Below are 15,228 nucleotides of genomic sequence, written 5' to 3'. Positions count from 1 at the left end.
TATTCACAAAGTTGTGAATTGATTATCATGATCTAGTTCCAAAATATTTTCATCTCCCCTAAATAAATATTGTACTCATTAGGAGTCACTCCTCATTCCACTCTATGAATCTATGGAATTAACTTTTTTCACATTTCACATACATGAAGTAGCACAATGTGCAGTCTCTTGTGTCTAGGCTTTTTTTTCTTAGCATAATATGATTCATCCATGTTGTACCAGGTTATTACTTCATCTCCTGTGGCTGAATAAAGTACCACTGTACAGGCATATGGCGCTGTGTTTCTCCATTTCATAATGGAGTCTCTCATCTGGTTTGTGTCCACTTATTAGCTGCTGGAATAATGCTGATGTTGTTTCATTTTCTCTGATGGAAACTCTATCACTAATCCATAGCTACCACCTCTCTCCCTACACCGACTTTCAGGAACTGTTTCTGAAATTCTCACCCTCAAATGCTGCTTGTTCTGATATCATGGACCTTGTCTCAGATATTTCACTTTTGGAGGCAATGAAAAATAAATCATAATACTGCCTTTTTACATGGATTTTACAGACATTACCACAATAGCATTTGGGCAAGATGTAAACCTACTCAATCTATCCCATACTTTCATGAGCTCCATGAGCTCTCTAAGTAAAAATCAAAAGCAAAACCATTTTAACTACTATTATAAATATGCATACTGGAATAGATTTCTCATTGCCCTCTAAGAAAATTACAATATTTTGCCATTATTATGTTCTTTTATTTTCTGCCTTAGGAACCATGAAGAAGTTTAGACCCCCAGTTTTTTATTACATAAAACTATTTCTTAATGAATTGTGCTTCTCATTTTTTTGGAGATATCTACTCTTTCAGATCTGAGCAGGATCTAATTGAGAGTGATTTTAAGTGATACCAGGGTGCATTCAAATACCTTAACTAAGCCAAAGGGCACTTAACAGAATTGGAAGGCATGCTTCAGTTTCACATGAAATCTTGCTTCTGACCCAGTTCACAAGGCTTTAAGCCTGTGGTGGAGTTTACCATCTTTATTCTTTTGTTTACCAACGATGTGCACAACCAAAGACTCTCACAGCTGGTACTGATCAGACCAAGCCAAACAATCAAAACTTACATCAGTGAGGTAAGGTCAAGGGTCAGACATCCTTGGCAAAACTAGCTAAACATTTTTGTAAAATTACTTGCAGATCCAACCAGTTACCAGTAACTTTTCAGCATGAATGGGATCCAAAACACATTTCTATGCCTGTGGATGTACTTTCTCAACTCAAGCAAAAAGTAAATAATTGCCTAATCTGAACAACTGAAAATATAGGACCTGAGGGATGGGTGTGGAAAGGGCAAATTAAGGGGAAGGAAAAGTAAACATTCCCAGGAATAGCAACTATGCTAGAAGTTTTCAGGACCCAATAGACCTTGAAAATTGGAGGCCATTTTTTTATAATATGTGACTAAATTGTATATATAATTATATTTGTTACATATTTCATATAAAATCAGAACTTTAAACAGTCAGGAATGTGATCCAGAAGAGGAAAGAAATAGAAATGCTTTAACTTTTCCCCTGAAGCAAAAGAAATAGAAATTTATTATGTGTATTTGGATGCCACTTTTCATATTTTTTACTACCTTAATGGGTGAGCTGAAAAAATCCATTTCTTATACTTCATGTATGGCCCTTTTGGATTGAAATTTAAGTCATTGGCAAGAAACATTGATTTGGTTGGGCAAAAGTTTAATTCAAAGCTAATACATTTGTCTTACATAGCTGGTTTGCCAAACAGACTCTTCAAATTTAAGCACCTTGAAATAAAAGGAAGGTAAAAATTTGTAGGAGAACTAAATTTGTGATAGCTATGCCAGATACTTCATAGCCAAAAAGTAAACAAATCTTATTTGCTTACCTGTGAAATAAGCAAAATACTTTTAAATTAATGTTTAAAAACAAAATTGTGTTTCTGTTGCTTCAATAGGTATATCTTGGTCTCTTCCATAGAATGCATTCTTTTTTCTGTGCATTGCTCTTTTTATACCTTTTGCTCACTTAGCCCTTAAATCATTGTAGCTTTTCACTATTTTACTCCATCTCTCTTTGAGGGAAGGACCATGTCTCATTCACTTTTGAATTACCAGTGACTAGAATATAATAGCTGTTCAACAAATGTACATCAACTGAAACATTTAATAACAGCAATCATGATTATAAAAGATGTCCTAAAAGCTGATTGCTATCATGGTAATTATTCTTTATTTGGAATCTTTCTCCTAAGTCCCTGGGGTTTGGAAAAAAATCTGTCTAGAAGAATTCAACAGATTGGCTTTCCTTGGGAGACACCCAGTGTTTTTTCTCTTGATCCATAATTGCAATAAGTCTTTCAGATTTGTTTTATCAGTTTCTGAGGACAGTCTTTAAGATTTGTTTTATCAGTTTCTGAGTTAATACAGATTAAAAAAATAGAGGGGAGGGGAAGCAGGAAGGCAGATAAGGACATGATAGAGACAGAAGTAAGGGTAAAGAAAGGGAGAGGGAAAGATTGGCCAAGACATTGGCTGCTATATTTGTCTGAAGACATTAGCACTTTTTATGTAATTGTCATTTTGGCCCCCAATTTTATTTTTAACATATGTGCCTTGTTATAAACCAAGTAGTGTGCTGTGAAACATTCCTCACTCAACATTACACCAGGGCCAGTTCCAGAATCTATTTCTTGTCTTCATGCTTTAACCCTCATATGCCAAGGAAAATAGCCATTGCTGTTTACCCTGTGGAGTCAGTGTACAATCATTATTTTATTTCATTTTTTTCTTATTTCAAAATTGGTAAATAATGCATAGCATTAAGAATACAGGTATAGCAAACATGATTCAGAAACTTTAGTAAGAATTCAAAGAGTAAACTCAATTTTTTTACATTTTCCTGATTTTGATGTTATATGTGTCCACAATATGCAATCTCTTCTGAATGCAACTAATTGCTCATGAGCACTCATGGGTGGATGTGGGACAAGTGGTTTTATAGGTATAGATTCCATATTCCAAATGCATATCTAACATGTTTTAACTTACCATTCATTCTTGTTCTTACTGAAATTGCATTATCAGAAGTCAATATTGAAATATAAGTTTTAAAGCTTTTAGATGACTTCTGATTTTGAAGGCATAGTATTTGCTCTTTAATTCCAAAACATCTTCAGTTTTACTTTTAAAGACACAATTTATTGGCGGGGTGGCATATCAGGAATTGAACCCAGGGGTGCTTAATCCGATAGCTATATCCCCAGCCATTTTTATATTTTATTTAGAGGCAGGGTCTTACTAAGTTGCTTAGGGCCTCCCTAAGTTGGTGAGGCTGGCTTTAAACTCACAATCCTCTTGCCTCAGCCTCCCCAGCTGCTGGGAGTGTAGACATTTGCCACCAAATTGGCTTGTCACTCACATTTTCAATAAAACAGGATGGTGCAGTTTTTGTTATTGGTCAGGTCCTTCTCATTGAATGGCTGAGACCAGGAAGATTGCAAGTTCAATACTAGTCTCAGCAAATTAGTGACATCCTGTCTCTATATAAAATATTAAAAGAGCTGGGGATGTATGGCACAGTGGTAGAGCACATCTAGGTCAGTCCCCTGTATCTCTCTCTCTCTCTCTCTCTCTCTCTCTCTCTCTCTCTCTCTCTCTCTCTCACACACACACACACACACACAAAGAAATTAGATAGAAATTTTTAAAAAAGTAAACTACAATGATCATGTCTCCAGTCTTCTAATTATATATTCTCATATAATGAGATATTTAGCACTTCAAACAACCTAATAATTGTGCAATAGTGATTAATTTAGTATTCCATCATCCTTCTTTGTGACCCCATCATTCTTCTCTTCTTATTTCACTTTTGTTTTTTGAAGCTTAGCTAGAAATGATTGACAAGTAATGATAAAATAATCCCTAGGATGATGAAATTGTAAAATGTTTCAAGATACAGGAAAACATGGGAAATCACAATCTGTAATGTATCTTATATATAAAGTGGCCAATGGATCCAAATGATAATTATAGAACCAAATAAAGTTTATCCTACTTTAGTTTTAAAAAGTGAATCATTTTCTTTTTTCTTTGGAAAGTTTCTAAGAAAGAGCAAAAGTCACAAAATGTCAATATTTACAAATAGAACTATTCTAAAAAAGAAACTCAGAAACAAAAACTGGCTCAAATGAATTCTGCTGATGTATTGAGTTAATTGGATACATAACAAATACTTTTTGATATCAGAAATTAGTAGAGTCCAATCTCTGGGTTGAAATATTCCACCTATTCTTCTGTATATTGTCCAGCATTGAGGCTAGTATTCTGGTGTTCCACCTTCATCTTATTCATTGCATCCTTCCTTATAAATCCAATTTGGCATCAGTTTTTGTTTGGATCAGTCCTGAGGACTTTGATCTAGTTCACTGCCCCCATAGGTGGAAGACTGTGAAAATCTTGATTTGGTAAACAACTTGAGCTTTTCATGTGAAAATAAACAGCTTCCAGGGAAATAGGACCAAAATACATTTTATTTCCCTGGCTCTGTCTGTCTCTTTAACTCAGAAACTCCAGCTGCATACAAATCACCTCCTTCCCAATGCACCCAGAGTACCTTTTGGGTGCCTGCTGGTGTTCATGACAATCTTCACTCTCCCAGAGGCATAGTGCTTCTTGGTGTTGCTGTTAGGAGTAGCCATGTTCCCATCCAGGGTTTCTGGGTCAAGTGTTAAGGCTTTCCTCTTGATAAATCAGTCCTCCACCTTTTTTTTTATTGATGACTTCTATAAGTCTGCAGGGTATCGATTTTTTTTATTGATGACTTCTATAAGTCTCCAGGGTATATTCTAGCCTTATTATATAGTAATCTTGTGGAAAGATTCCAGAGAAATATTGTTTGGGCCCAAATATAGAGTTCAGTGAAGCACCAGGTCTGAGTGTCACCTACACCTCTCTCTTCAAACAGGATTCCTGAGGGTTGAACAGGGGTAACTTTGAGTTTAGGCAGGGAAATACTATTTTTCTCTTAATGACTAAAGTATCTGAGTCCTGTTTCTTTGCTTAATTCTGTTGATGTCCTAGTTGTTTTTCTCCAGTCTCCTTGTTTCTATAAAATCCTCTTAACTAATCAGTCAGATATTTCCAGGTAAATTTCCTCCCAACATGCAAAAGCCCCTTAAAAATTCAGATGAAGTAGAAATCAAATTTATCTGGGTCCATTCAAATATTGCCAAATACGGCCAAATGTCTTTAAATATAATCAGGTCTGATTATGTCACCAAAAATCATATGCTAAAACTTAATCACCAATGTGATAAGAGGTGAGGTCTTTGGGAGAAATAAGACCTCCACTCTTGTGAATGGGGGACTAGTGGCTTTATGACAAACGTGCAATTAAACCATAGACTGCTTCCACCACATGAGGATGCTGAGGCACCATCTTGAAAACAGACAGCAATTCTTACCAAATGCCAAATCACCTGGGACTTTGATCTTGGACTTCCTAGCCTCCCAAACTGTCAAAAGAAAAATTCTGCTCTATATAAATTATCAAGTCTCAAGCATAGCAGCAGAAATAGTCCAAGAAATGGAGCAAAGTAAAAGATTGGATTTTGAACTGCAATGACCCTGTAGTTAAAACACTTATTGTTTTTAACATGTTAGTAAATGTTAAAAGTCTGTATGTCATAATTTGGAGAACAACAAAATATGTGAAAGAGTAAATGATAACCTTATAAAAAGGATCCTACCATTGTTTCTTGTGATTATTAATCTGAGTTTGCAACAGAGATGGAAAAAATAGAAATAACAATATTGTATTCTTAAGCTTACAATTCATTTGTCTTTACTTTTTTATGTTTTGACAATATTTTGGTTGACTACTTGAAATATGCTGAATAAAAATAATTATGTAAACTGCTCAATTTTATAAAATTGAAAACACATTGTAATTTTGGTTTTATATTTTCCCGTAATTTATATTTAAGCATTTATGTGTTATTAAACATTATTTGAAAATACAGTTTTAATGGCTTCATAATAGACTATTGTAAGTAAATACCACAGTATATTTAACTAATCGCCTATTGTTAGACATTTAAATTGTATTCAGTTTTTCACTATCATAAAAAAGATTATAAACAGCCTTATACAGAAGCTTTTGATGGCATATTTCTGATTATTATTTCTCTGAGATGGATTTCTTGGAAAAGAATTACTACCTCAAATTTTATGAATATTTCTAAGGCTTTTGAACATATCACCAACTTGCCCTCCTAAATAGACATATACATTTACGGTTTGCTCAGAGCCCTTATTGTATTGATTTTCAATCGTAAAAAGAGAAAAAAACAAACAAACAAAAATTTTCAGATAGATACTCAAGACATTTCATGTTTTATATGGTTCAATAATGAATTATTTAGCTGACTGTTTTTACAGAAGGATACAAAATGTGCAGACAACAAGAAATTCTAATATTTTAAGCATTTCTTCTTGATTATTAAAACAATCTGAATTAATCAAAAGATTTCATATAAAAGTGAGAGTTTATGCCTGTGGTTGGGAAATCCCATTTACTTAGAAATATTCTCATGCATTTCCAAGTGTCTGTTTTGAGCAAAGCACATAGTTATTGGTTGTCTACACAATTTTGGTAGGGAAGCATTGTCAGACCTTGTTGCTTTTATAAAGATTGAAGATTAAACTCAAATAGCTTTACCTGATGTGATATAAAATATATGGTAGTCTAAACCCAGGTCTCTCTGTTTACAAAGCCTCTGTGAAGTCCTCTGTACCATTGTTGATGCTAATAAATACAGTTTCAGATTTTTGTGATATTAGGAAACTATTGTAGGTGAATCTGGAGCATTCAACATTAAAACACAATGGAACCAAGGGATTTGTTACTTCCTCTCTCCATTATCTGTGTGCTAGATTTTATGTGAAATACTGTTCTTCATGATACCTGATTTGAAATTCAGGAAGCCTAAGTTTACTTGGTCAGGAATTATCAAATTCCCCATATTTAGGGCATCAGTAAGTTCAGAGTGCAGGCAAAGATTAACAGGCCCAAATAAATTCCATCATGTGCTGATGTCAAACTCAACACTTTCCATTCTCTGATTTCTCTAAATTAACACAGTGAATACTCTGAAGAGCCTTTCTATTGTTGTTTGTCAAGCCTCAGATTTTCCACCATTTATTTTTCTCCCAAGATATTTTGTTTACAACTATATTGTTCAGGGTGTTTAGGGAAAAGAGATAGCGAAGTGATGTGGTATACCAGATAAATAATACTCAGAGCAAATGGAGAAAAATAGGGCTGAATCCACAAGATAACCACACTTCAGGTGACATTGATTTGTATCCAGGAATACCTGAAAGGCTCTCCAGTGATTCTAAATACTTAAGAGCATATTCATTTTCTTCGAAGAGAAACCAAAATTACCCAGTAATTTAATTCTTATTGAACAAGAAAGGCAGTCAGTTATACACTCATGCACACAAACTCACTGGTTTTGTTATGCTTGTTTCCACGTGCTTGAATCGGAAGGGTTAGAAATACATTTACACAACATGAAATGGAGAAGCAACCTTCAGCTATTGTTAGCTTGGCCTTGGACTTCTTGGAATGTCAACTGATCGATCAAAGAGTTGTAGCCAAATTGCCTATGACAGAATATTTTCTCTGGGAGAGACCGAAAAACATCTATCATGCAAACCTGCTGCTCTCAGCAATAGCAATAAAGGTACCAGCAAGATAATGAGTTAAAAACTATAAAGGATAGGGTCAGGAAAACTTTTCAGAATATATTTGTATTACTTCTTTTCACACTTTTCTTTTATCTGCCTTTATATGCATTCCTGACATCATTGATTATTTTCTTCTGAATATTTTAGGTGTATTTTTAAGAAAACTATTATGATAAATATCCTTGTTTTACCTATAAAGATAACTTGTGGTGGGTTTCTCACAACTAGGCAGAAGATTGCCATTTGAAAAAGGATAACATATGATGTGAACTGTAGTTTGCATGCTATATTTTGAATAGTCAACCATTTTTTATATGAAAGAAAAGGTAGCAGATACTATCTTATGTAAAGACACTTTCATAAGAGCAACTTTGCTGGGAAAAAAAATCTGTCTGCTCCTTTCAATCAGAATGCATAGCATTATAGCAAGGGAGAGATTTTCCTATTGCTATTAAAAACTCTCTTATACAGAATTTCCTCACAGGTTCTTTGCAGAAAACAAGGTACCTGATTTGTACAAAAGAACACTGCTCTCTAGTGGAATAAGGAGAAAGAATTCCATTACCTCACTGTCTTTTCTTGCATTCTTGGCTGCTGCTTACGAAAGGCGGCTGAGCTTTGTCCTGGACTTATGACATGTTATGATATATGGCTACAATTATTGTGATATTATACTGTGAAGTGGTTTTGCTCTTGTAATCAAGCAAAAATCTTTTTCCCCTAAACCCTCTTTTGTAAATTGAAACCAGTAGGTCTCACTAGCCCTTCCTTCTCAGCTGCTGCCTGTACAAAAAGAAAAAAGCCTGCAACTAATAATGATTTAATTTACACAGGAACTTGCAATAATTTAACTCATATCAGGTTAATTTGGAAGTGATTAATGGCAGTGTTTATGGGGCTGGAAATTTTTAATAATGCTTTACTTGTGAATTTATGGCATTTGTGTTCCTGGTGTGGGTTGCCTTTTTGTTTTGCTTATTAGCTATCTCGCCCTTACCAACCTCATGCACATTCCTACTTTTCCCACCCTTTTAGGGTAGGACACAGGTTCAGGAAAAAAGTGATATTCATTTCACATTCTTTCTTCTTGTAAAGAAGGGCCACAAAATTAGTAAAAATTTGTTCTGAAGGGGGAATTATTTATCCAATTGCACTAGACATCATTTTTAACAATATTGCAGGACTATGGGTCATTTGATGGTCACCATATTCACACATTCTTTACTAGCCATCATGAAATGGGCTGTAGGGATTTTCCAGAGTGGTTTGGTACCACTGTGCAGGCACACATGTGCATAGGAATGTATGATAATCAGGTATTCCAAACAGAATACACAGTTTGAGGTTTAAACCTACAGCCAGAGCCCTCTGAAGATTTGCCATCAATGTGCTTTATTTGTAAGGTTTTGAAAAATAACTTTAAGTTGGTTTCTCTCCCCAACTTTCCCATGCTTGATGGAAAGAAGAAACCCTGCTTTGTTCAGGATCCTGGCATGCAAATGTGCATGCCTATTTCCCCCCTCAATTTCCATCTATTTTCTAAAAAGCATTAAGATTTCAAGGAAAAACATTAAGTAGCAATTTGAGCCAGAAATATTTTGTTCCATAGATGATTCAAAACAAAGGTGAGCTAGAGGCCTGAGCACCCTTACCTTTCTTCTAGTCAGTGGAATGCTCAGTTGTTATGGTCTGGATCTTAAAATGTCCCCCAAAGTCCATGCGGTGAAGGCTTGGTCATCAGCCAATGGTGCCATCCCAAGATGGTAAAACTTTAGAGTTAGGGCCCAGTGGGAGGTAGGTCATAGGCAGGGAATATTGGGACCCCTTGTCTCTTCCTCTCTCTCTTTGCTTCCTGACTTCCTCTCTCTCTTTGCTTCTTCCTGACTTCCTCTCTCTCTTTGATTCTCTTCCTCTCTCTCTTTGCTTTGCTGTACCACATGCTCCCTGCCATGATGTGCTACCTCAACCACAGGCTCAAAAGCAACTCGGCCAAGTGACCATGAACTGGAACCTCTGAGACTATGAGCCAAAGTAAACCTTTCCTCTTTTTCAGTTGTGTATCTCAGGTAGTTGACACAGCAATGGAAACTTGACTAACATAACATACTTAATTCACAGCCCACTCTGTTTCTGTTTAGGTTCTGCTCTGGCTCTATGGATCACTGGATCATCATATACATTTATGGGTAGTAGAAGTCAATAGCAAACAGGAAAAAAGATGTTTTGTGAGAATGAAAAGCATAGTGTTCTTTTTTTGTGATAAATATTTACTTTATCTCCACCTCTTCACATCTGGGCAAAATTAATCATCTCTAATTAAATCTTCCTCCAAAAAGCACTTAAAATATTCTTCACACTGAGCCATGTGTCCTGTGATAGCTGAGGTAGTAAAACATTTCTTTGCAAAATTATCTTCTCTAAACCTAGGAAACAAAGCTTGGCTTCAAAATTCTGCCCAAAGGGACCTGTTAGTTCTCATTTTCACATGTGTATGAACAATAGAACACCATTGTTCAGAGAGAGGAAGCTACTATTGAAAGTAGGTCTCATGAAAACCTGGAAATATCACAATCAGAAAAAGTACCTACAAGCTTCAGCTTTTCTAGCAAGACGCTTTGAGCCTTGAGTCCTGTTATTTCTATGTAACTTAAATTTTCATTTTCAATATAGGTAAGAATTACCTATATTACGAATTGACATGAGAATCAAATAAGGCAATATAAGAGAAAACTTTCTGGAAAAACATGTTGTAATGCCCATACTGAGAAGTTTGAGTACGCCTTGGCTACATGCAAGTTAAGTGAATGCTGTAGCTTCTTTTTCTTTACAAACTTGACCTTCTGCTTCAGTAAAATAGAAATAGTAAAGATAAATGGTCCTCAACTTATGATGGTTTTATTTATGATGTTTTTTACTTTACAAGGTTGTGAACAGCAATACACATTCAGTAGAAACCATACAGATGCTCCACCACTTATGAATTATGGGCTTAATTCCCAGTAAACTCATTGTAATTTGAAGATATGATAAATTAAAAAAAAGCATTGAAAAAGCACCTGGCCTACTAGCCATCATAGCTTAACCAGGCATACCTTTGAGTATTGATTGTAATTGTGCCCCTTGTAATCTCGTGACTCACTGGAAGCTGAGGCTCACTACCACAGCCCAGCATCAGAAGACAGTATCCTAATACATATAACTAGCCTCAGAAAGATAAACATAGAAAATTCAAAATTGGGTTCTATTGGAATATGTATTGCTTTCACATCATCAAAGTCAAACAATCATAAGTTGGACTGTTTAAATTTTGACTGTGGACATACCTAATATTCTCTTACAGTGGGCCTCAGCTGCATCATTGGTGTGGTTACAGGTGAAACAGTAGACACTCTACAGTTGTTCTATGTTGCTAAGTTATGATGTTCAGTAGGTAATTAAATAAATTTGTGATATTTTCAACTTATGATTTGCTTATGGGGACAAAACCCCATCATAAATTCGGAAGCACCTATAATTTACAGAAAGGGTTATTATAAAGACTAGGGAAAATGTGTGCCAAACGTCTGGAAAACCAGTGCATGGTTTGGAGGGATACCCCTTGTTAATTGTTCTCCTTCACTTAAGGTGTGAAAGTACCTGAGGTCCTTCCCTATCCATTGTCCTCCACAGCCATATTGGAAGTGAAAATTGGGACACATACACAATTTGGTGACCATACTATTTCTGCAGGGTTTTTCCTCACTCAAGGAAATGTGAGGTATCAAGAGTTGTTTAAAGCTTGATCAGTTAAAAAAGGAGTTTTAAAAGGCAGCACTCAGTTCCTTTGGTGAGACACTTTCTTCCACAGTTTAGTAGAACTCTGGTCCACTTTCTTATAGAGAATTTCATCTTCCAGTAACCCCTGACAATATTGACCTTCACCTGAGCTCTGTGCTCCTGAGAAACACTGAGGGTGAAGAAAGTCCCCTACTTTTTGCCTTACTGCAAATAACTATCCATGGGGAACTTCCTTGTTTTCCTATGATCAGCCAGACATTGGCTCTCCACATTCACATTTTTGTCTCACAAATGATTAGCTGAGATTTTTTGTTCCCACTGATCAATCTGAACACAATGTCCACCAACCTGACTTGACTTGCCTTTGCTCCGCCAGGGCCCTGAACTTTGTCTTGCCCTCAGCTTACAGGACCACCAGCAGGCCTGACCCCTGTACTTCAAGTCTCCTCCTGAGAGCTGGCTGACTACACACAAAATCATTTCCCGCTCAAGGGTCCAGTCACACATCCTCCTCAGCTCACACCACAAGATCAGGTTCTTTCTGGCCTTGTTACTCCTTGCCACAAACCAAAAGTCCTTTTTGCTGACCTGTGCAGATCACAAGGTCTAGGTTTTCCCTAATTATAATACTCTGTTCCAATGAAGTCTTTGCTTAACTATTTTGGATTAGTTTTTATTCAGTACCAACAAAGTTCTTATCCCAAATTTACTTACCTACCATTTGTTTTCTCATTCCTATTCCTTGTTGGTACTTAAGGTCTTTCAATCTTGATATTGCTTAAAACAACAGATGAGGAGGTTACTTTCTTAACGCAATTTGATTATGAGTCATTTTATCAACTAAGAGATAAAACTGAAACTGGGTAGCTCCAGGAAAAAATGGAAAATCTCCTATATGCTAATGTCCAGTTCTTTTGTAAATCTGAGATTGAATCATCTGCCAGTTGTCACATTAAATTCCTTAAGCACCTTCATTTAGTCTTCCCACAAGCTGCCCTTAAATGAAAAATGAAATTGCAGAAGAATATTCACAATGTAAGATAGCATGAATAGCAACTTAAATGGGAGCAATTAGGATAAAATTTTTGGAGAAAATATGATTATTTATGTGCACATATGTGCATATGCATTCACATGTAAAGAGAAAACATCAATAGTCTGAATATACTTAAGATACACGTGAGCTGCTTAAAATAAAAACAATAACTACAACAACAAAGTAATCCAAATCAGAATAGAATCTTAGGAATCATGTAATGAAGCATGATGAGAATGAAAACATAGATATCTAAAACATGAATTAGGAAAATATATTTAGCTTTGAGCACTCTAGAAAGCATAGGCAAAGGAGAAATTGGTTTGATCACAGAGTTCTCAGTGAGAAACCAGTGTGTCACAGGGTACAAAGAGAAGTTGAGACCCTTAAATACAACTTATTTTGGAGAAAGTGATGTTGATTATTGAACATTCAAGTTGGGGAATAAGAAATATGAAAAGCTCTGCTTCTTTCCACCAGAGAGAAGAATCTAAAGCTAATGAAGCACCTTGGGGTAGGTGGGTGAATCACTGCAGTGGTACAAAGCTTTGGCAATGTCATTTGAAACATCCCTATGGCCTCCCAAATTTTGGATAGGTGTTACTAAACATTTTAAGATTCCACTCATGTGTGAGGACATGTGGTGTTTGACTTTCTGTGTCTGACTTGTTTCAGTTAACAGAAGGTCCTCCAGATCCAGCCATATTGTCACAAATGACAGGAGTTCATATTGGTTTAAGGCTGTATCATATTCCACCATGTATATATGTTACATTTTCTTGATCCATTTGTACAGTGATAAACTTGTGTAAAGGTTATGTTTGTTTTTTTTTAATTTTTTTATTTTTTTAAGCCAGTGAAAATCTCTTGTTCATCTGGCATTACAGCAGAGTACAAAAAATATAATAGTGGGAGAAGAAGAGTTGGCTCTAACAATACAATGAAAGAGTATGTATACTTCTAGAAATATCCAAAATCATGAAGTGGACTTTTAAATATTTAATGACTAGGAATATTGCTATTAAGAAATTATAACTCAATATCTCAAGGAAAATGATAATTTAGTTTAAATAGCTTAAGAAGAGAGACAAATTTTTTTCTTCATTTTTTTAATATTTATGTCTTCATATAAAAGAAACTGAACTGAAAGGTAAATTACAATGTTAAAAATTAAGCCTCCAGCACTTTGAAGGCTTTTGATATCAGGCCATCCTTTCTAATTACCCTCAATAAAAATCAGTTTATTAACTTTTAGTTATAATTTTTGAAATACAACATTATGAAGGATCTGAGGAGTACTGCTCAGGCATTCACAATTTAGGAACTTATACTTAATGATGGACATATTCCTAAACCTACTGCCAACCAGTGTGATGCCTATATAGATATTTTATTTAGAGTGTTGGAGTTGTGTTTATGACTAATTTAAATAGTTTCATTTAAAGGAAAGTTTCCTAGGCTTGCCTATATTTACAGAGTTCAGGCATAATGATACAGTATAGAAAGTAGAACTCTTTCAAAATTTTTTTCTCCACCCATGCCAATATTTGAAATCAATAATATAAAAATCAATATATCAAGTAGTTATTTAAAAAATTAACACACTGGGGGCTGAGTATGCAGATCAATGGTAAAGCACTTGCCTAGCACACACAGGCCCTGGGTGCAATCCCTGGCAGTACAAAAAGAAAAGAAAAGAAATTAATACAATGGATTTAGGGTAAAAAGCAAAATCCTAAATCCAATAGATAGATGAAGAATGGATCTATAAAGAGGGATCATAACCATAAACTGAAGGAAGGATTTACCCATAAAGTATTCAGAAAAACCCACTGGTCAGCATCCTCATTGTATTTCATGAGGTTCTGCCTCAGAAAGGCAGTCATGCATCATATTTGAAACACAGGAAATTAGTGATTATGAGATCCATGGTTTCAGCAGCTCCTGGTTAGTATCATTATTCCAGTTCTTAATATTCACATTCTTTGTAATGAGTTTTGCATTTTCTTCAATTTTCTTTGGGCAGATATATTTCAATTCCACATAACATAATGGGGAAATTATGTTAGGATAATATAGGAATAAAAGGTGCCCCTTCGTTTTCTTCTTAGTTTTTTCTTTGCCTCAGGGAAAAACAAAGTATAAGAGACAGTAAAGTGAAACTTCCCTGAAATACACAGCACAAGGTTTTTATATTGCTATTACTGGAGAAAAGGCTCAAAATCCACCACATAAAGAGAGCTCTCCCTGTCATTTGAAAAACCTCAGATGTCAGAGTATATATAAGACAGTTCCCTTAATTCTTCTGAGGTATTTTACTTTTACCCCCTGGGTCAGTTGACAAATTGTCAGGGTAGCACATGATAACAGGTTGATTTACTTCAGGTTCGGGGTCTCTAATATCAAACAACAAACCAACAAATGTCCGGAGGATCTCCATATTTCATGCTTCAAAATCACATCAGGTACAATGCTAAACTGTCTTTTAAACCTGAAATTGACGCCACTATCCATTAACATGTCATGCATCTCTGGACAAGCTTCTGAAAATGGGCTCATGATATTGTTGGTGGTTGGGTGCCTCTGCAAAGTTGTGACTCAGCTTACCCTCATTGTAAATTGAAAGTAAGGAAAC

Source organism: Spermophilus citellus (assembly GCF_964194105.1).
Source record: "Spermophilus citellus genome assembly, chromosome: 2".
Taxonomy (NCBI): domain Eukaryota; kingdom Metazoa; phylum Chordata; class Mammalia; order Rodentia; family Sciuridae; genus Spermophilus; species Spermophilus citellus.
The sequence above is the reverse complement of the archived record's forward strand: the minus strand, read 5'-3'. Positions refer to the sequence as shown.